This window comes from Bos grunniens, chromosome 18 (genome assembly GCF_055505025.1).
Source record: "Bos grunniens cultivar Pamir isolate PY7600 chromosome 18, Bosgru_T2T1.0, whole genome shotgun sequence".
NCBI classification, from domain to species: Eukaryota; Metazoa; Chordata; class Mammalia; order Artiodactyla; family Bovidae; genus Bos; species Bos grunniens.
The window spans coordinates 42,201,493-42,225,043 of NC_141182.1; positions in this window are offsets into that span (position 1 = coordinate 42,201,493).

Consider the following 23,551-nt stretch of genomic DNA (forward strand, 5'->3'; position numbering starts at 1 on the left):
CCCTCAGTATCCATTGTACCTCTACTGCAAGCTCTTTGCAACTTTCTGGTGAGTTGGGGGCTGGTCAGACAGAAGAGGCTGTGACAAAATCAATCACTTTTTTTTCCTATTACCTACTGAGATCCTGGCTCTGTGAGGTTTCTTCTGCTTGGTGGATTTTCCCCAAAAGCCAGGAGCATTGACACTTCATTTCCTCCTCTTAAGGAATTTTTTGCCAAAAGCCGAGTGGTCTCATTTTTTGGTGCTGTCCATGCTTGCAGTCAGGCTATCTCCTACCCATATGCACATGCCCAGAGTGCTGGGACAGGGTGGGCACAGAAAAGGAGTTCAGTGGCTGCTTGCAAAAAGGATGCAAGACATGCAGAGACACCCCTAGACCTGCGCTACATGTGTGTATGGAGACTGGGCCATTTGCACAGAGGTCACAGTTGGGAGAAGGTGAGAGTATGACCCGCACAGAATGCACTTTGGCACCCTTGAATCCCCCCACCAGACTCATCTGTGCTATAATTTAGCTGCTTCAGTGTTTTAGTCACTCTACCAGGGCTGTGAAACACAAGAAAGAAAAGAAGGAAGGGAGGAAAGGAGAAAGAAAAAAAGATTTCTTTCAAATTAATTAATTACTTTTTTTTTCTTATTGCAATAGAGTGGGAATACAATATTATGTCAGTTTCAGGTGCCAAGACTTCTTTTGAATAATATAGAGAGACCCGAGTGGTGTGTGAAATCCAAATATGTATTTTTAAAAACACAGAAAGGAAGACCATCACAGGTTTGTTGGCAAATTTGCTGTTCCATTCAAGCCCCATCCCTGGTGTCCATCACCCTGAAGTCAGGATGCCTCACCTGGGAGCAGCCAGGGGAAATCTCTACCACGGTTATTGTGAGAGCCTTGGGATAGGCATTAGCAGAAGCCATCCTTTTGTGCCCTGTTTTCTGTAGAGGAACATGGACCCCTCTGGGTAACCCGGGGTTGTGACTCGTACGACCCAGCTCGTAAATTCTCTCACTCTTCCTCCCCTTTGTTGCCTCCCAGAGTTAAAAATCCCTCTGCACAGTTCTACCCAGGTGGGCTGTGTCCGTCTGTCGTTCTTACAGGTTTCACACTCTGTTGTCTTCAGCTGTTCGGGGGGGCCCCTTGCCGCATGAGGCGGACTCCGGAGAGCTGCGTGTGGCGAGGGTAGACAAAGGTGCGTGGTGGTTTCCTTAGTAACCTGAGCTCAGGGAGAGAGTCTAGGAGCACAGGGCTCTCATGGGTGGGTTGGGACTGGCCTCTTTATCTGGGTTCTGGGATGGATGCTGGCGTGACCACGCCCAGGAAAATCTCACAGAGCGGTAGTTTGAGTGACGTCAACACCATCTCTGTGGAGAGACAGGAGCTCTACTCTGTGTCTGCAACTACGAGGACTGTTGGCCTCAGTCAAATCAGAGGAAAAAAACACCCTGTCAGTCTGGCCATCGACCATCATTTAAGCATCTCAAACACCTCTTCCCCTCAATGTGCACCTCACATCAGCTCCATCCAAGGACAAGGGCCCCCAGAGCCTCTTTAGAGCCTGGTGTTTAATGGCTGTGGCTCTCAACCTGGAGGAGCATGCACCAACATTCCCTGGAGGGCTGACACCACACCCAGGGCTCCAGATTCAAGAGGTCAAGGGGGGTTGAGAATTTGCATTTCTAAGTAGGACCCGAGTGATGTTGACACCGATCACCTGGTGCGGGTGCCACAGTCGCCATGGTCTGAGATAACTGGTCTTGCTGAAAGTCATACATTCTGGGCCAGGCCAGACATTCCATGCTCTTCCTTCTCCGCCTGTTTTCCCCTCTCTGCAGAGTCAGGTCACCTGCACAGAGTCTTTTTGGAGGGAAGGTACTACACATGCTTTCCTTGTTCTCCATCGGCTCCTCTCTCTTCCCTGATCATACGTCTTGCTCTTTGGCTATTTGGTCCTCTGAACAAGTGTACTCATTCAGGAGATGGTGTGTACATTCCACAAGCATCTTCTGCTGACTCCTCTGTCTAAAGAGCTCTCAAGGGAGGTGATTGGAAAAGGTTTGAAAGTGTCAGTTGCTCAGTCGTGTCCTGCTCTTTGCCACCCCATGGACTGTAGCCCACCAGGCTCCTCTGTCCATGGGGATTCTCCAGGCAAGAATACTGGAATGGATTGCCATTCCCTTCTCCAGGGGATCTTCCCAACCCAGGGATTGAACCTGGGTCTTCAGCATCGCAGGCAGGTCTTTATCATCTGAGCCACAGGGGAAGCCCTGGAAAAGATTTGGATGATTCAAAATAAGGTGTCTGGGTGAATTGCCCTGGTCACTTGGACCAGGACAATGGGCTAAGGCCTAGAACAGGGACCCTGAGATGCAGGATGAGCTGCAGGAGCACACCAGGGCTGGGGGGGTGGGGGATAGGGCACAGACGCAGGAGCTAGAGCAAGAGACACAAGCAAGGGAGTTAGAGTTTAAGGTCAACTGTGAAGGGAAACTCAGCACAGTCAGTATTGCCACTCAACCATCTCTTAGGATCAGCCACTTTAAGATCTGAGGACCCTTTACAATCGCATCCCCCGTTACAGGCATACGCCCATCTCCTGAACAGTGCAGCATCAGCCACTCTGCTGAATTCTAAGTTTTTGCTTTTCATTTCTTAAAAATATTTTTTTTTCTGTAAGTCATGTGGATAACTGAATTCTCATAGTTTCTTCCTGCATAGGATACAGTGCAACTAAATTCACCTTTGGGGAGATGATCATACAGATAATAAATTGTGCAAGCCTGGAAATTTTGAGCATGAAAGGGAGCACATTTGTAACTATGGGACAACAGGAAAATCTGATTCTGTGCCAGGTTAGCCAAGACTCCTGGTTATTCCTCTCTAGGAGCTGATGGTGACCAGAGAGATGCTGTGGTACACATTGTCCAAGTCCTCCAAGAGAATGAGGGAGAGGAAGAGGGGTGGGGTAGAGAGGCCCACCACCACTGACAGGGCAGGTCACATGATGCAAAGCAAGACCCAAGATCCCCAACCACACAGACCAGGAGAGACCAGGGCTGTAGTTCATAGACTGATAGCATGACTAAGCTGGAGAACGCTTCTGGAAAGGTGGGGTGCTCCTGGTGTTTTTGCCGTCTCTGCAAGGAACTGTTCTACGACTTTGGGAACTCTCTTCACCTCTCTGGGGTGAGTCTCCTCATCCATAAATGGGAGTGCTGGTTCTCTGATAGCTTGAGGGTGTTAGAGCATTGTGCTCATATGCTGTACTTCAATAGCACAGCACTGGTTTGATTTAGAAAGGAGTTGGCCAACTGTCCTGTGGTCAGTATGACCCACCACTTGCTTTTGTCAGTAAAGTTTTATTGAAACATGGCCATGCTCTTTACGTATTGGGTATGACTGCTTTCATGCTAGTAATGGTTAAGTTGAGTCATTGTGACACAGACCTTATGCCACATAAAGATAAAATATTTACTATCTGGCTCTTTGCACAAAAGCTTTGCCAGTTTTTGCTTTAAAAGAAAGACAGACAATGATAAATCAGACTGTAAAGAATTTAAGACTCAAGAGGATTCATGTTGAAATGGGAAGCTGACTCAGTCCTGATGACCCTCTGGCATTTCCTGATGATAAAAAAGACATTTTGGGGAAATTTTTCAAAACTTTTCTTTTGTTAACTTTTATTAGGAAAAAGAAAAGTGTCTGTGATTTTGCCCACCAGAGACTTCCACTGTCAACAAATTTCTTATTTTACAAAATTGCAATTTATTTTATAAAATTGAAATCACAAAATTTTGTATCTTGCTTTTCACATGTTATATAACATGAATGTCTTCCTTTTGATCAAAATGTCTTCTTTATTGGCAAGATTGATGCCTATATAATATTCTGTTTGGGGGTTTATCCTGATACTAACAGCTGACTCATTGGAAAACACTCTGATGCTGGGAAAGATTGAAGGCAGAGGAGAAGATGATGGCAGAAGATGAGGCATCACTAACTCAATGGACATGAACTTGGGCACACTCTGGGAGATGGCAAGGGACAGGGAAGCCTGGCACGCTGCAGTCCATGGGGTCACAAAGAGAAGGACATGACTTGGCGACTGAACAACATGGCTCACTTACTCATTCGCGTGTTGTTCAACATTAAGTCTTTTACTTTTCTACTTGTTGCTGTGTTTGTGAATGGAGAACATCACTGTGCTCAATGCAAGCTGTTTCCTTAGGAGAAATTTCTGAAAAAGACGTCACTCGGTCAATGAAACAACTATCTTTTAACCCCATTGCTCAATTTATTGAAGAGGAAAAATCACAAAGTGGGCTTGAGGCTGGCTTCTGCCGTCTTGTCACTCTGGGAACCTCCAGCGAAGATCACAGCAAGCACCAGGGAAGGTGGGGGCCCTGCTTTCTGTACACCATGGTGTTTTTCCTGCATGCTGGACAGAAAATGCTCAGGCCTCCAGAACAAAATCAGAAGACCAGCCAGAAACGAACAACATGTATGGGTTCACACACCAAGGCAAACCTTTAACCCCCGTGGTGGGAGGTCAGAAACCTGGAAACCCAGGGGCCCCAACATTGACTTGGTGGCCCATCGTGGAGGCTGTGGGTCTTCCGCCTGCTTCCTGAACATCTCCCCAGAGTCAGAAGGCACACATCCTTAAGCCTAATGGGGTAAATGCTTATTACACTCTGAGCTCATTTGTAGCAGAAGGCACCTACTACAATCCCACTCCTCATGCAAAATTGCCAATTTATGGCAATATTCCTTGTTTGGAAAACAAGAGTATCCAAACACTATAATTACAACGCGCGCCAGCAGCCGAGAGTTCCTGCATTAATGCAAAGGCTCCAGATACATTCGTCAAATAGAGTTTTTTTTCTCTTTGCCTTCTTCTCTGGGTACTTTTAAGTTCAGGGACAGAGAACATGTCTTCATTAGAAACATTAACATTCACAGGCTGTAGTAAATTTTGACAGTGAAAAGGTCTCTGTAACCTTTAGTTGTGCAGAAATTTACTTCCCAAGAAAATTACATCTGGCACTGTCTTAATTAATGCTAGCTTTCTTTTCTGAAAATTGTGGGCTTGTCAGTAAAAAAGGCAGAAAAACCTGAATTTAAAAGGCTGGACACAAAAGACGCTGAGAAATAAAGCTCTGTGAGATTTCATAATATTGCTCTGTTTTTGTTCTACAGTAAGGAGATGAAAAGATCTCATTTGATTTTGCCAAATGCAGCAACATACATGTAATGTAGAATTGATTTGCATTTTCTCTCTTTTGTCTCTGAGTTTTATCATGTAAAGCGTGCTTGGGAAGGTATTCTATTTTAAAAGCAATAGGTCAAATAAAATCTATACCTACGAGGAAGAAAAATAATGTATGACTTCATTTTTTTAGCCTTTCTCTAACTGCTCATATTAATCGTAGCTAACAGGAAGAACCATAGCTGTGTTTTCTCATGTGAATTTTGGTGATCTGACATTACCTTTTCCTGGTTTGAAGTGAGTTCTAAATATGATGGAAGAGTGTGGCTTCACATTGGGATATTTCTATTTTACGTGGCTCAGACTTCTATTTTGACAGCAAGATGCTCATGCTTTCCTTGGGGCTTACGGATTCATTTTTAGGTTCCTGTTTTCCCCCTTATTTGGCTTTGCATTTTGATGATCCAACATTTCCTTTATACAGTTCAAGGAAGATGTCTCACACACTCAGTCCCAGGGACACATGCTTTGCATCACAGGGACATGAAAAATACTTTTAAAACTGTCTTAGTTTTGCTGCATGCGGAGGAGGTAAGTGCAGGACTGAAAGAAGGCAGAGAGCCTTAAAGAAGCTCTATCATGGTCAAGACTCTGATTTGTCATCAGAGAGAGAAGGTGACTTATCCCAAATTGCAAGCAGAGCCGGGCTCACATCCCAGCCTCTGGGGCTGTGTCCTCTCGGACAAGATTCCTGGAAAACTCTCACCTGCTCACCTGTGGGACAAAGTCTCAGGGAATAGTGATGTGATCAGTGTGCTTGATTTTGATCCATTGCCTCTAAAACAGTGGTACAGGATTACTGTGGGGACCTGAGGGGTTTTGGTGGTACTCAGCCTATGCTGTATCACAGCAAGTTGCCTGGAAAGCAAGGGGTCCCCTCTGTGGGTCCCTCAGTCCATCCAGGGTCAGGGAGGAAGGCTCCCTTTGGCTCCAGCACATCTTGAATGCCTCCATGACACGAGATAATATTCCCTTTTAACAGAGAGAGTAGGCCTCAGGCTTCGTCAAACCTTCATATTGAGCTGGAATTTAATTACATGGTTTTGTTTCCATTATACTTTTTTTTAATGGTTATTTCATATTTATGGTAAGTGCTATTAGTTTTCTATTCATGGTAATGATATAAAGCTTCCTTTAAAAATTAAATCTGTTTAAGTTAAGACAAAGAAAAAAAAAAGAATGGCTATAAATTAAATAAAAATATGACGTAAAATAGATTACCAGTGGTTCTAGGGTGTGGCCAGAAATGGTGGTAAATGAGAGTTTGAAGTTCAAGTTTGGCATAAGTTGCTTTAGGAGAGAGAGTGCAGCGGGAGAGGCTGGTTCGGAGACGTTCTGTTTGGGGCCCCAGGATTTTCCTGAGCTGTCCAGGACTCTTTCCACGAAGGTACCCATTACACATAATCTACTTGTGTTTATCAAATGATTAGTTGGCGCCTCTCCCACCTTTAATAATTCACCATAAAGCGTGTTGGAGAGATGCCCCCCTCTCTACACTTAACAGATTCTCCTGCTGCTCCCTGACAGCCTGATAGGAGGCAATATTTTAAGATAAAAGGATTATTAAAATAGTACATGTGCTGGAGTAACACTCCAATGTGTTTCTTTATCGGAGTTGCTGTCGAGTATCTTATAATTTAATAAATTATAACATATTTACAAATAACACCTCGGGTTAATGTCCTCACACATTTTTCACAACTTTGCATCATGTACTGAGCGAGTGGAAAAGTTGGAGAAAAGAGGTCTGAAAAGCAACAAGAAAAGGCCGGGAGCTCAGAGGAGCTGGATGGGAGTGAGTTTCCCCTGGGAAAGACGGCAGCTTGTCCAGGTTGCTCATGGGCGGTGGTGGGGGTGGAGGTGGGAACCTAAGGGGACCAGGAGGGTACAGGAGCCACAGAGGAACCATGGGCTTGAGGGCAGATCCATGGGGGATCCATGGGGTCATTGGGATCCATGGTGGTCAATGGGGTCCATGTGGAGCCACAGGGTCGTGGGTCTGTGGGAAGCAGTAGCAGATTGTTAGGTACTATAGGTGTGCATGGGGGCAGAGGGGGAGTCTGTGTAGGGATCTGGGGTCACGGGTAGCCATGGCTGTGGGGAAGGGGAGACTCTGCCGGGGTCCAGCTGATCACACCTGTAGCTAACCTGCTCAGGGGGTCCAGACGCCTCATGTGCCCTCCAGGCCTCCAGCACCCCCGGCTGCCAGCTCGCTGTCTGTCTCATTATGCCCTACCTGCCTGGCTGGGAACTGCTTAGAAAATTAAATACTGTCAATTTGAAAAATTAGAGATAAAACCAGAAGAGAGAAAAATCTGAAGATCTGAGACGAGCCAATTACTAATGTGAGACTTGGCTGTGAACGTTCTGGAAGAGAGGAACTTCTGGCCAGCGTATCTCAAACTTGAGTGTGCAGAGCAGGGTTCGGTGGGGCTGCAGGGTCCCTGAGATTCTGCACTTTCTATGTGAGAGACAACTGAGGCATGTCAGTGCTCCGAGCTTGCCCAAGGGTGCCGGCCAACCCACAGTGGGAGATGAGCTTAGTCCTGGAAGCAAAGAGCCTGAAGCTCAGGCTGTGGACCCCAGCCAGAGGGAACCAAAGCTCTGATGTCACAAAAGGTTGGAGCCCAAGGGGTGCTAGGCCACAGGGAAAGATGCTGCAAGCTCTCATCCCCATCCCTCCCACCCCAAAGCCTTAGTTTCCCCAGTAAGCAAGAAACTTATGGGGCTAACCTGGTTTCCTATATAGACAGAACGGCTTCAATATGCTTAGACGTATCAGGCTTGGTGTGGACTGAGGGAGCTCCTGCCCCCAAATCCCTTCTCTATTTCCTGGCAAGTCCCCCTTCCTGGAATGCCACCATTAGTATGGCATTACTTTGGGGACAAAGGGGCTCACTTACAAAGTGTACCCCTGCAGAGAGAGGCCTAAGGATCTCCCTTCAGATCGTGCTGTCTCAGAGCAGGGCAGGTGGAGGGAGACTGCTGGGAGAACAGTCAGAGCACGTGCCGCCCTCTCCCCCAGGCCACCCCGTGAGCCCTGCCTTGCAAACATGAAGGCCTGCTCTTCCCAGTGAGGAAACCCTGCATGCAGCCTCAACCTCAGTCCACTGTGCTTGTCCGAGAGATGCGAAGGCTTGAGGGATGCTCAGAGCTGGCACCTCTGGGAGTCGCAGGGCCTGAGAGTGTGTGTTTTCCAAGCAGTGTCCTCTGGTCCCTTTGCAGAGACTGTCATTTCCCTGTGATGATGCAAAGTGTACCATCCTTTGGTTCTCTGCAGTTTCCTCTCAGTCCAGTTTCCAGGAGCAAAGATGGTCCCGGGAGTTGCCAACACCAACATGGACTCATGGGGGTCATGACTACCTGCTGGGACCAGGAGTGCTCCCTCCTTCTGTGTATCCCCTGAAGGCTCTCTGGAACCCCTGCCTGGCAGTGCATCCAGCAGAGGGCCCCATGGATGCTCTTGGCTGTTAGGGACCCCTGGAATCTGGGACCTGGAAAGTCCCCTTTAGATCAAATGAATGAAAGGCTTTTAACTGGAGATCCGTGGACTTCCAGGCACAGGTGGATGAATTTTGAGAGGCACTGTGGGTCCACCACACTGACGTGAATTATTGTGGGCACTCGTGCGTGTCCATTTTTATAACATTCTCTAAAGGGCTTTTGATGCTCAAACAAATAACAGAAAACCAAACCCCTTTACTTGCAGATTCTTAAGCTGAAGGCTGCAGAGGGAGTCTGGGTTCCTAGGGCAGGACTCCTTGGAACCTTCCTCCTCCACGCCAACCTCACCCTCAAGCCTCTTTTCAGAGGCATGCCGATTGTCTGGAAAGAAAGAAGTAAGTCTGCTTCCTCCTTGGGAATCTGGGGCTCCCTAGTGAGACAGGAATCCCAGCCCAGGGACCAGACCTGCCATTCAAGCAAGGGCTCTCCAAATTCAGCCTGGCCTTGGGCTGCCTTCCACTCCCCCACCCCCCTGCCCCACACTGCCATCAATGTTCCATCCATCCCAGACTCGACTGCTTTCGGGGAGGCCAGTCCTGGAGGGCTCCCCGGCCCCGACATCCCACACCAGTGCGTTCAGCCTCACACACAGGGAGCACATCATTTCTGCCCTGCGCCAAGCTGCTCGGAGGGCCGGAGGGGAACAATATATTACTGCTCTCTTTGCCTAACAATTGGTAACACATGACGCTTGTATTTGCCCCAAGATAATGTACAAATATGTTTTACAGGGTTTCCTAATGATAATCATGATATTTCATTCTTCTTGCCCTTCTAATAACGATAACAGTCTAACATTATTATTTTTTTTTAACTGTTCGCAGTGAGTGTGACATTCAGTTCAGAGAATCGAATGTCAGCAAGAAATCCATATGCACTCCCTGAAGCTGGGAGAAGCCCCTTCCATTTATTTTTAGGTTGCCAGAGAATGAAGCGCTCTCACCTTATTATTTTTTTTTTCCTCCTGAGAAAGGTGTTTGGCATTCAGCGCCTCTCTGATGTTTATGTAATCGGGCCTGAGGTTTAGTCAATCAAGACCTTTTTGTAAGCCATCCTAATCAGAGGGTGGTGGCTTGATAGAGAAAGGGCTGAGGGCATCTCTGGGTGCGGGCCGTGGTGGGGGCAGAATTCCCACCTCAGAAGAAAGGCTCCTTTAATGGCCTGAGCTCTCAGCAAAAGAATCAACTAATTAGTAGGTAAAGCAAACATTTTAAAGTTCCACATTGACAGAGATGCTAGGTAGAAATTGTCCCCTCCCCTTCCTGGGGGGAACCGCCCCCGCCCCTCGCCCATGACAATATGTTTGTTCTGCCATATCCTCCACTTTTATGGAAGCTTATTTTCAGGGATAAACACCCAAGGAACAGTGTATACATTCTACTATTAGTAAACAGCCATTCCAGGTGTGTTAAATTCTGCTTTTTGTTCACCAGAAGCTACACATGAGAAATAAGGATTGATCAAAAACCAGGAAAGAAAAATAGAAACACACCACGGTAAAACTGAATTTTTTAAGTGGTGGAGCTGGGATTTGTCGTTGCTGTTATTTTTTGGATATTTGTTTATTTGATTGCATTGAGTCTTAGTTGGGGCATGCAGGATCTTTGATCTTCCTTGCATCATGTGAGATCTTTAGTTGCAGCTTAGAGAGAACACTTAGCCGCTGCATGAGGGATTTAGTTCCCCAATCAGGGATTGAACCTGGGCCTCCTGTACTGGAAATGCAGAATCTTAGCCACTGGGCCACCAGGGAAGTCCCAATAAAATTGATTATGATAGAAGCTAAAGTTAGAAGAATACTCCTCATCTCCATCATCAAATTGCTTAGTCTTAAAGCATAATTGTTCAGATTAAGCTATTTTGAGATAATGACTTTTTTTTCTTTTCTTTTTTTGAAGTGGCCAAACTTTGAGTTAAGTGTTCTTTTGGTCAACAGGTGGTAAGGTTCTAGCACACACTGAAGCCCTCCATGGCCGCCCAAGCGGTGGCAGCTGGTGGCAGCTCTCCTGGTCTGCACAAAAGCCTTGGATCCGATTATTTAGGGAGCCGAGTATTTTTGTTGATGAGCAAAATGAAATCCTCTGAAAGCAAAATCAATCCCTTGCAGAGACCCCAGAGCATTGATCCTGGTGCCCATTGACAGGCTTGGGCTGTTGAGCTATTTGGAATGACCGCACAAAATGAGCAAGTTGTTACAGTTTTAGAGTTTTGGTATCTATTGGCAACCCCTGCACTCATATGATTAATCACACATTCAAAATGTGCGCGCTGTGGAAATTGACTGCAACGCAGCAGAAACAAAGTTTTCAGTTATCCTCGTATAATAAATTGAAGCTATATCCCTAAGCAGAATTGTCTTCAGGATTCCAATTTGCCTTGTTAAAAGTGTTGTTTATACAGTTGTTAGCAAAAACGCAAGTAATTACATACAGAATTCATTCTAAGCAATTCTTTATTTTCCCCCACCCTTTATTGGTTTTCCATCTTCATTACCCAATATTTTTTAGTCGATCTCAGCAGAAACTGGACGGGTGAGATGTGGCCAGGCCATGAGGCTTGGTGACTTTCCTGATTCAGAGAGAGCATCTGGTCAAGGGGACAAGGCCGGTGAGACTCACACAGCGGCTGGAGGCCTTCTGCCAGCTACAGGGCTGCGCTGACAAGGAGGAGGCAGAAGCAGCGTGCGTGTGGTATTGCATTTCATAAAACAACATTTACCTCTGGAGAAGGTTTCTACGGATTTATTTATTTATTTTTGAGCAGGAGCACAGTTTTGTATACACGGAGTGGTGTGGCTGGCCACATCTGTTTCGGTTGCTGTAACCGGTGGGACTTTATTTCATAAATATCATCTGAGCCGGGAATACAGCTTTTGGAATGCAAATTATGTTTAAGTGAGTAAACATTTCGGTGGCTGGGGGCCCGGAGCGTAGGAAGGGAGAGGGGCAGAGGGGGAGAGTTGCGGCTCATGAACTGGGTCCAGGTGGAAGGCGGGCCGGGGTTGGAAGGTTCCAGCTGGGGAGGGAAGGGGACAGGAGCAGCCCCGAGGGGAAGCCCTCCCAGAAAACCCCCAGCTTCCCAGAGGCTCCTGCTCACTCTCCCCAGAACAGAGACCTCATCCATATCTATCAGGAGAGGCCTAATTATAGAGCTTGGAGATTTTAATGGCACAGGGAAATTTAAATGCAGTGGAAAATATGAATATTCCTAAGCCAGCAGTCAAAATACAAAATGATTGGCTTCAGAATCAATGAATTATAATTTCAGAGCGCGTCCTCAAAGGTGGAGCCTGTGGTTCCCAGGAAGAGTTCTGTGCACGCGGGTGTGTTTTAATGAACTTCACTTCTGGCTTTTGCTCTGGCAGGGTCCTGTTTCCTCAGTGCTGCCGCCTCTGCCAGCACCCAGCTGCTCCAGGCAGATAGCCGGGGACAACATTGTGGGGTCCTGGCGGGTGAGTGGGCAGCCAGCACCTGGCAGGTACCCTTGGATCCTGGCTCCTCTTCTGTGGAGCCTGTGCAGCAGGGTACCAAATGCTGGAATGCTGGGGGAGTAGGTTATTTGTCTGCATCCTCCCCTCAAAAAGCTGTATCCTTTTCCTGCAACTGATTCCCACATCTTCAGTTCTTTTAACTGGAGCTTTTCCCCTAGGCATGGCCAGTGGGTCCTTTGGGGAACTCGTTCTTCCCAGCCCCAGGCACCCTGTCCACCAGGTTTCTTTTGCTCCCGAGAGCATCCCTATATCTTTACCTGTGGAGGAGGTAAGGATGTGGCCCAGCTGCTGTCCATGCAGCCCTCAAACTGGAGAGTCATCCCATAAATCCTGTTTTATTTTATGGACAAATAAATGCTGAGGTAAAATATTCCAGGACCGTAGCTTGAATACTTGCCATAGCAGCGGTGCTGTAATAACCACGGTGACATTAATTTACTGCATTGTGCCGTGGGAAGAAGGAAGAAGGAGGGAGAGGGGCATTAAAAGAGAAAAATGACTTGCCTTCGAATTTATTGGGATTGGCCTCCCTCATTTTCAGCCATCATTAGTTGATTAGGCCCTGATGACAGTGTGGACAATTGTCCTGGAAGAGTTGGCGACGAGACGCCCTAAAGGTATGCTGTTAATTGAGATGATGTTCATCCTGTAGTTACTGAACAGAGCTGCAGATGGTGAGATTGGCGGTGAGTGTGATGGCACAGAGCTGTGGATGCTCAGTGTCCGGGGAGTATAGGCCGGGGGTGGGAGGGCCTGGATCCATCCCAGCCCTTGAGACCACGCCCCTAGCATCCTGGTCACTTCCTCTCTTTTGTAAACTTTGCAGATAGACCTGTCAAGAGGGGAAAAAGTGAGCTTGCCTTTCATCCCAGGAGCAGCTACAACCACTGAAGGTCCCTCCTATCCCTGGGCTTTGAAGACTGAGGTTCCTCCTGCCACCTCTTTCTCCCTGCCCGCCCCCCACTGCCAGGCATAGATGACGTCTGACAAGTGTAATCCCAGAAGGTTCCTGAACCTGAGCTGAGAGCAGGACCTGTTAGCTTCCCAGGCAGCCAGATTCCACTACCGTTGGTGCTGTCATTTTCTTACTGGAACAGAGAGTGGGTTCCATCAGCATATCTGTTCACATAGAGGGTCCAGTCTGAGCAGTGAAAGCCTTGAAGCCCCGTGGTGGAGGCGGAATTGTTCACAAGCTCCACTAGCAGCAGCCTTGGCCACGCCTAGCCAGCAGGAAGGATGGCTCCAGCTACATGACCTCTGTGGAATGTTTTTAGAGGCCCACACTCACTGTCCCCAGGGCTGGAGAATTGCCTGCCTAAGGAGAGTGGATGAAGCCTAATGTTTTTTGAGTGATTTGGTAAGGGTAGCATTGGTTCAAAGGCACTTGACATCCATTACCACATTTAACCGGCGGACATGTCAAGTCACTTCAGTCATGTCCAACTCTGTGTGACGCTATGGACTACAACCTGCCAGGCTCCTCTGTCCATGGGATTCTTCAGGCAAGAACACTGGAGTGGGTTGCCATGCCCTCCTCCACGGGATCTTCCTGATCCAGAGATGGATCCCTCCTGTCTTATGTCTCCTGCATTGGCAGGAGGGCTCTTTACCACTAGCACCCACCTGGGAAGCCCTAGCTCCATTTAGGGTAAAGGAAACTGAAGCTTAAAAAAAAAAGAACGCCTTGTGCCCTGTAGTATGTAGGAGACCGTAGAGGTAGGAGCTTCTGGGTCTGAGTGCCTGGCCTGGAATCCAGCTGCGCCTCTTACTGCCCCATGATTGTGGGTGGTACTTTGCCTCTCTTAGCCTTGGTTCACTACCAAAGACAGAAAACAATACATGCTATGAGCTCTGTATTTGTTAGTAATTCTTATTGCTGTAGTGGTCCTGATTGTTAAGAGCTGTCAGCTATTCATCCTCAAGTTCAGGTCCCAAAGAGCAGGAGGGGACATAAGGTCGCTTCAGCTCTCTATCGCACGAAGAGGAAGCGCTTTCTCGCTCACCCCTACCCTCCATGCCTGTCATGTCCAGACAACCAGACAGATGCTCAGGACTGCAAGGTGACAAATCCACTCACAAGATACAGCTTGCTAAGTGGCAGTGGCCTTTTATTCCCTGACATCTCTCCAGACCGTTGAAGGGATTAGAACTGGATTAGTCTGAGATGAGCCTGGCTCTGCCGTTATCACCTGTTTATAGGATAATGACATTATCTAGTTTGGCCCATAAGGGCCTCCTTCCATCGGAGCTTTGTTCTCTTTGATCTTGAGTGTTGCAGGCAGCGTATCTTTAAATCTAAACAAACCCACTGAAGCCTCAAGATAAGTGGTCAAAACATCCAGTGGGAGGAAAACAGATTCCCCCTTCCCGGGCTGCTCAAGGCCAACAGTAATTTTAAAACTGTGCAGACTTTCTTTGAACCTAAAGCTTACCTTCCCATTTTCAACACTGGCCTCCCATGTCCCCTTTCACACATGCAGCACTTTAAAGTTTGCAGACCTATTTTACCTTTGCTTATTAACTCAGTTGATGGGCAGGGTGGGTTCTATGCCTATGGTGCAGAGGAGGACAAAAAACCCAGTTTTGCGAAAGCCCAGGTGTTTGCCAGCACTCAGGTCATTTCCAAGACCAGTACTGAGACTAAACCCAGCTTATCTGGAAAAATTCAGCATTTATTTTATCCAGTGCCTGTAGCCATCTAAGACCTGCCTCTCTGCCCAAACAGCTTTCCTGAAGGCTGATCTCTGCATAGAAACATCTGTTTAGACAGAGGTTCCAGGAGGACCTTGGCCGAAGTTCCCTTCCAAAGCTCTCCTAACATCCGCTCTACAGTACTTTATTTTAAATCATCTTTATTGAAGTATAATTCAATGCAGTGAGACCTGTTTTAAGTGTGCTGACCATTTGTTGCATTTGGGGAAATGCATAGAGTTGTGTAACCACCTCCATGACCAGAATTTAGATTTCCATCACTCCCCAAAGGCCTTCATGTTCCCTGCATTCAAACTGCATATCCCGTCTGCAGCCTCTGACAACCCCTGGTCTTTCTGCCACTATAGTTATGCCTTTTCTAGGGTCTTATGTAAAAGGGATCACCTGGTGATTTGATTTTACATCTGGCTTCTTTGACTTAGCAGCAAGTTTTGAGATTGTCATTTTGTTATGTGATTGATTTGTTTGTTTTTTCTGTTGCAGAGTGATGTTCCACTATGCGGTTATATCACAGTTCTTCAATTTCCCAGTTGTAGACATCGGAGTCATTGCTAGTTTGAGGCCATTATGAATAAAGCAGCTATAAATATGGAGTGGATAGCCTGTCCCTTCTCCAGGGGTTCTTCCTGACCCAGGAATTGAACCGGGGTCTCCTGCATTGCAGGCGGATTCTTTACCAGCTGAGCTACCAGGGAAGCCCCTATATATTTAGGTCCAAGTCTCTGTGTTATCTTTTCATGTAACTTGTGTCGATATCTAGCAGTGGGATTATTGGGTCAAAAGACAAATGTGTATAAACTCCATAAGAAACTGCCTGTTTTCCAAAATGACTATATTCCCACCAGAAATGAAGAAGACATTCCAGTTGCTCCACATCCTCACCAACATTTGGTATTGCCAGCCTTTCTAAGTTTCCCTTTCTTGTGTGTGGATAGTAGGTTTAGGGTTAGGGTTAGGGTTAGGTCATTGTGGTTGCATCTGCATCCCTCTAAGACTAATGATGTTGCTAATGCGTTAAATTTTGAACACCTTTAGAACTTCTTTGGTGAAGCCTCTATTAGAATCTTTTATCCTATCTTCTAGTATTTGACTGATAGTAGTTTCTTTATATCTTCTGGAAACAAGTCCATTTCCACACATACGTAGCAAATATTTTCTCCCTGTTTGTGGCTTGTCTTTTCATTTTCTTAACTGTGTCTTTCAAGGAGTAAAAGTTTTTTAATTTTAAGTTGGGCTTACCAGTTTTTTCTTTTATGATTTGTGCTTTTTTGTGTTTTATTTAATTAATTTTTATCCCAAGGTTGCAGAGCTTTTCTTCTCTCATTTCTTCCAGAAGTGTTCACTTCATTTTAGGTAGAATGTGAAGTAAGAGATGAGGTTTATATTTTCCATGTTATTTATATATTCATATTTCCATATAGTTATTTCTGCAAGATTTATTGTAAAGATTCTTTTCCGCATTGAGTAACCCGGGTACCTTTGTGAAGACTCAGTTGACTATATATATATGGTTCCATTCTGAATTTTCTATTCTATTCCATTGATTTTTATGCTAAAACTATACTCTTTTGATTACTGTGGCATTATATTATTCTTAAGATGTAAAAATCGAAGCTTTCCGTCTTTTTCAGAGCTATTTTTATTTTATAGTGATTTTGCATTTCCATATACATTTTAGACTCAGCTTGTTAATTTTTAAACTAAATTAAACTTACAGAAATTGACTGGAATTCTATTGAATCTATAGGTCAACTTGACAAGGAATGGGATATTAACTATATTGAGCTTTTCAGTCTTAAGCATGGTGTATCCCTTGATTTATCTATGCCTTCTGTACTTTATCTAAGCAGTATTTGTAGTTTTAAGCATATGTCTTGCACATTGTTCACTTTATCTCTAATGAATACTCAATACTATTATAAATGATATTTTTAAACTTTTACTTTTATGAATATTTGTTTTACATTTTCACGTATGAACTGTATTTCCTGTTCATTGCTAATCTCATTTATTAAGTGTATCCTATGTCTATATTGGATTTTCTTCATAGATTATCAAATTACCTATATGCCTTTTATTTATGTTTTGTAATTTATTGTACTGGATGGGGGACCTCTAGAAAAAATTTGAATAAAATGGTGAAAGGAGACATCCTTGTCTTCTTCCTAATCTTGAGGAGAGTATTTGATCTTTTATCATTAAGTTTTATGGTAGCTCTAGATTTTTCACTGATGGCCTTAATCTAATTGAGGAAGTCAGGCTTGGGTGCTGAATTGGCTCAATTTTTTTTTTTTTTGCATCTGTTGAGATGATTGCAATCAACTCTGCTCTGACACAATGCTTGTGTCTCTAAAAAACACCATGCTGTTCAAAATCTTGCAAAGAAAACTACAGTCCCTAGGAGAAAATTGAGGGGTGTCACACCCCAAACTTTATCAGAGATATATACAGAAAGATGAGAACTTAATGAAAATAGTAACACCATTTTATGTGTGGTACATAGTTGAAAAATACATAAATACTACAATAAATATAGCACTTTACCTTGAAAAAGATCTAAAGTTTGTTTGTGGACGTGGGTCTCATATAAGTTAATGGGAAATGACCAAAGGTGGGTGACCTGCCCTTGTTCTGGGGAGGATGGGTGACTCCTAACACAGGAGGTAAACTACAGCCGTTGGTAGATGCATGAGGTGTGTGCCTGGTGCTTTTTGTGTATTCCTCCATGGCTCACTTCAGCTGGATGTAGTTTTATGCATTCACTTAGTGTTTCTCATGAACAAAATTACACGTCAACAAACACAAAATTCACATCATGCTCAAATTGTTCCCTGATGTATCAGTTGTGTTGAAACAAATTGAAATTTCAAGACAAATGTTATAGCAGATCTGGCTGTATATGGCTTTTTCTTTTTTTTGAAGTTTGCTAAAAAGGTGAATGGCATTCGTTACTTTTTGAATTTTAAACTAGTCTATCATTCCTTGGATAAATCCTATTCAATCATGATGCATTATTATCTTTGTATTTTGCTAGATTTAATTTGCTAAAATTTTGTTCAGGATTTCTGCATGCATATTTATGAGGTATATTAATGTATAGTTCTTTTTCATGGTAATGCTTTTATCTGACTTTGATATCAGATTAATGCTGACCACATAAAGCAAGTTGGAACATTGTTCCTCCTCTATTTTCTGTTTGTGTTTGTGTGTGTGTGCAGAACTGACATACACACCAATTTTCATTCTACCATAAGTTCATGGTAGAATTCATCATTGAAGTCACCTTTGGGCCTGAGGTTTTCTTTGTCAGAAGTGTTTAAATTATGAATCCAAGTATCTTAATGGATATATGGCTCTTCAGCTTATCTATTTCTTCTCCAATGTGCTTTGGTAGTTTGTATCTTTCAAAGAATTTGTCAATTTCACACAGGTTGTTGGATTTACTGACACAAAATTATTCATATCTCCTTATACTTCCTTTAATGCCTGTAGGATATGTAGTAATGTCTCTTCTTTAACTCCTGATATTGGAAATTTATGTACATCTTTTTCTTTGATTCATTGATCAGTCTAAGAGCTTTATAAATTTCAGTGATCTTTAAAAAAAAAACAATTTTTGTCTTCATAAAATTCCTCAAGTGTTGTGTCTATTTCTATTTTGTTACTGTCTAGTCTTTATTATTTCCTTTATTTTTGCTTACTTTTGGTCTCAATTGCTGTTCTTTTTCTAATTTATTTGAATAAAGGTTAAATCATTAATTTCTTCTTTTCAAATACATAACCTACCTATTTTGGTACATTTTCATTCAAATAATTAATTCATAGTATTTTCAAGTCATAGTATTTTCTTAATGATCTTGTGATATTATCTTTTACCCATGGGCTATTTAGAAGCATGTTGTTTAATTTCCAAATGCTTTTGGATTTTCCAGATAGCTGTGTGTTACTGATTTCTAGTTTAATTCCACTATAATCAGAAAATATATTCCTTTCTATTTTATTTCTTTTACTTTTACTGATAATTGCTTTATGACCCTGTATATGGACTATCTTGGAGAAGGTGATGGCACCCCACTCCAGTACTCTTGCCTGGAGAATCCCATGGGCAGAGGAGCCTGGTAGGCTGCAGTCCATGGGATCGCGAAAAGTCAGACATGACTGAGTGACTTTACTTTCACTTTTCACTTTCATGCACTGGAGAAGGAAACGGCAACCCACTCCAGTGTTTTTGCCTGGAGAATCCCAGGGACAGCAGAGCCCAGTGGGCTGCTGTCTATGGGGTCACACAGAGTCCGACACGACTGAAGCGACTTAGCAGCAGCAGCAGCATATGGACTATCTTGGGGGACTATCTCAAAAGCACTTGAAAAAATGTTCTTTCTACTACATGGAACAACAGACTGGTTTCAAATAGGAAAAGGAGTACATCAAGGTTGTATATTGTCACCCTGCTTATTTAACTTATATGCAAAATGCTGGGCTGGAAGAAGCACAAGCTGGAATCAAGATTGCTGGGAGAAATATCAATAACCTCAGATATGCAGATGACACCACCCTTATGGCAGAAAGTGAAGAGGAACTAAAAAGGCTCTTGATGAAGGTGAAAAAGGAGAGTGAAAAAGTTGGCTTAAGACTCAACATTCAGAAAACAAAGATCATGGCATCTGGTCCCATCACTTCATGGGAAATAGATGGCGAAACAGTGGAAACAGTCTCAGACTTTATTTTTGGGGGCTCCAAAATCACTGCAGATGGTGACTGCAGCCATGAATTAAAAGACATTTCCTCCTTGGAAGAAAAGTTATGACCAACATAGATAGCATATTGAAAAGCAGAGACATTACTTTGCCAACAAAGGTCCGTCTAGTCAAGGCTATGGTTTTTCCAGTGGTCATGTATGGATGTGAGAGTTGGACTGTGAAGAAGGATGCTTTTGAACTGTGGTGTTGGAGAAGACTCTTGAGAGTCCCTTGGACTGCAAGGAGATCCAACCAGTCCATTCTGAAGGAGATCAGCCCTGGGATTTCTTTGGAAGGAATGATGCTAAAGCTGAAACTCCAGTACTTTGGCCACCTCATGCAAAGAGTTGACTCATTGGAAAAGACTCTGAAGCTGGGAGGGATTGGGGGCAGGAGGAAAAGGGGATGACAGAGGATGAGATGGCTGGATGGCATCACTGACTCGATGCACGTGAGTCTCAGTGAACTCCGGGAGTTGGTGATGGACAGGGAGGCCTGGCATGCTGTGATTCATGGGGTCGCAAAGAGTCAGACATGACTGAACGACTGAACTGAATACTTTAACTGTCTCTAAATTTTATTTAGTTTTGATTGATTGACGGTGGGAAATGTTTAACTGGATCCCTGGAGGAAAAAGTCCTTGGTTTGCTGCACTTGATGACATTTGTGGAAATATCCTCCCATTCCCCAATGGCTCAGTGGTAAGCAGGAGATGTAGGTTTGATCCCTGGGTTGGGAGGATCCTCTTGAAGAAGGAAATGGCAAGCCACTTGAGTGTTCTTGCCTGGGAAATTTCATGAACAAAGGAGCCTGGTGGGCTACAGTCTATGGGGTTGCAAAAGAGTCAGACATGACTTCGGGACTCAACAACAATTGCAGCTCTTGATGACTTCTGTAGAAATATCCTCCCATTGTGTCCAAACTTAAGCTACCGATGTGATGTCTTTGAACATGGAATTGGGAGAAAATGCACAGATCACTTTCACTAATCAGGGCAAGTTGACTAAAGTACCTTGATAACATTGTTCAAATCTATATTTTACTGATTTTGTTTTGGTCTGATTTTCTTTCAATTATTGGTGGATGGGTGTTGAAATCTCTAAAAAAAATTGTCAGTTTTTTCATTCCTCTCTAGTGTTCTCTCAGGTTTTATCTTAATATATTCTAAAATTTTATTAAGTACACACACATTATACCTCTTTAGCCCTGGTGGTATTTCTTATTTTGAAATCTAGTTTGTCTAATATGAAATGTATCTACCCCAGCTCATCTTTTGATTAGTGGTTAAGTATATCATTTTTCATCCTTTAACCTAAAAAAATGCATTTATTTTGAAATAATTTTAGATTTGCAAAAGACTTGAAAAGATAGTACTAAAGTTCCTTGTATACCCTTCACCCATCTCTTCCATACCTATGGTTTTTTTCAAAATTAAGAAATGAGCATTGATATATTATTATTAACTAATATATAGACTTATTTTTGAATTTTTCCAGATTTTTTATTAATCTACTTTTCTCTTCCAGGACCCAATCCAAGAGTTCACATTTGCCTCCTTCATTTCTTTTATTCTGTGATATTCTCTGTCTTTTTCTGTTTATACTTTTGAAGAATACTGATCAAGTATTTTGTAGACTGCACCTCAGTTTGGATTTGTCTGATACATTCTCATGATTATACTGGGATTATGGAAGATGGATTGCTTTTCTCATCACATCATGCTGGGGGTAAATGATATTAAGTTGGCACAAACATAATTGAAATTTTGGACTGTGAATTTTAAATCATTATAACTAGACTCAAACACATCCTTATTAATCAAAATAGGAATTATCATAATCAACACATTTTTGCCAATGAAAAATAAGTTTGTTTATTTCTGTACTGTAAAAATCCATGCTTTGGGAGTTGACAAACTCTTGGAAAGAGTTTTGTGCCTCATGCTGGTTGGGGAAGCGTTTTCCCTGCAAAAAGTTGTTGAGATGCTTGAAGAAGTGATAGTTGGTTAGCGCGAGGTCCGGTGAATCATGACAGATGAGGCAAAACTTCATAGTCCAATTCATTCAACCTTTGAAGCATTGGTTGTGTGACTGTGCAGTCAGGCGTTGTCCTGGAGAAAAACTGGGCCATTTCTGTTGACCAGTGCTGGCTGCAGGCATTGCAGTTTTCGGTGCATCTCATTGATTTTCTGACCATACTTTCCAGATGTAACGGTTTCACCAGGATTCAGAAAGCTGTGTGGATCAGAGGGGCAGCAGACCACCAAACAGTGACCATGACCATTTTATGGTGCAAGTTTGGCTTTGAGAAGTGCTTTGGAGTTTCTTCTCCGTCCAGCCACCGAGCTGGTCATTGCTGGTCGTCATAAAATCCACTTTTCATTGCACATCACAATCCGATTGAGAAATGGTTCGTTGTTGTTGTGTAGAATAAGAGAAAATGACACTTCAAAATGATGATTTCTTTGACTTGCAGTCAGCTCATGAAGCACCCACTTATCTAGCTTTTTCACCTTTCCAGTTTGCTTCAAATGCTGAGCAACCATAGAATGGTCAACGTTGAGTTCTTCAGCAACTTCTTATGTGGTTGTAATTTCAGCTTCAATGATCCTCTCACCTGGTTATTATCAACTTCTAATGGTCACCCACTGCACTCCTCCTTTCACAAAGGCGCTCATCTCCCTTGCAAAATGTCTTGAACCCCTTGTTAGCAGTTCCTGGGCCAACTGTATTGTTGATGTTGTGAGCTATCTCCACTGCTTAATGAGCCATTTTTAACTCAAAAAAGAAAATTTGCTTTTTGTCTAGTCTAAAATAAATATAAAGTAAATAGAAAATAATGTCATTATCAAAAAATAAAGCAAGAATTATGCATTAAAATGATGTATAACATAACCACGTTTATTTAAGAATGTGTTCCAGTATCAAATGGCAAAGTCCAACAATGCAAAACTGCAATTACTTTTGCAACAACATAATATCATGTGATTCCTGGTAATGTTGACGTGGATCACTTGGTTAAGATGACATCTACCAGATTTCACCACTGTAATCTGTCTTTTCCATAGTTTATTCATTGGGAGTGAGTCACTCAGTCCTTCCTTTCCAGAGGAGACATACAAAATCTAAAGCTTAATGTGTGTTTATATGCACATATAAGTATATATTGGGCTTCTCAAGTGGCTCAATGGTAAAGAATCTGCTTGCCAATGCCAGAGACACAGGAGACACAGGTTTGATCCCTGGGTCAGGAAGATCCCCAGGAGGAGGAAACGTTAACCCACTCCAGTATTCTTACCTGAAGAATCCCATGGACAGAGGAGACTGGCAGGCTACAGGCCATAGGTCACAGAGTTGGACATGACTGAGCATGTCTATGTATATATGTTAATATACAATTATTGGGCTTCCTTTAGTGACTCAGATAGTAAAGAATCTGCCTGCAATGCAGGAACACCAGTTCAATTCCTGAGTCAGGAAGATCCTCTGGAGAAAGGAATGGCTACCTACTCCAGTATCCTTTCCTGGAGAATTCCATGGACATAGGAGCCTGGTAGGCTACAGTCTATAGAGTCACAAAGAGTTGGACGTGACTAAATGTCTAGAAAGAGAGATATATAAAATTTATATACACATATATATAGCCACAATTTTCTGTATATATATAAACTATATATTGTTGTTGTTTGCATACAATTGTATACATATATATATATGCAAAGAACTGACTGATTTGAAAAGACCCTGATGCTGGGAAAGATTGAGGGCAAGAGGAGAAGGGGATGACAGAGGATGAGATGGTTGAATGGCATCACGGACTCAATGGACATGGGTTTGGGT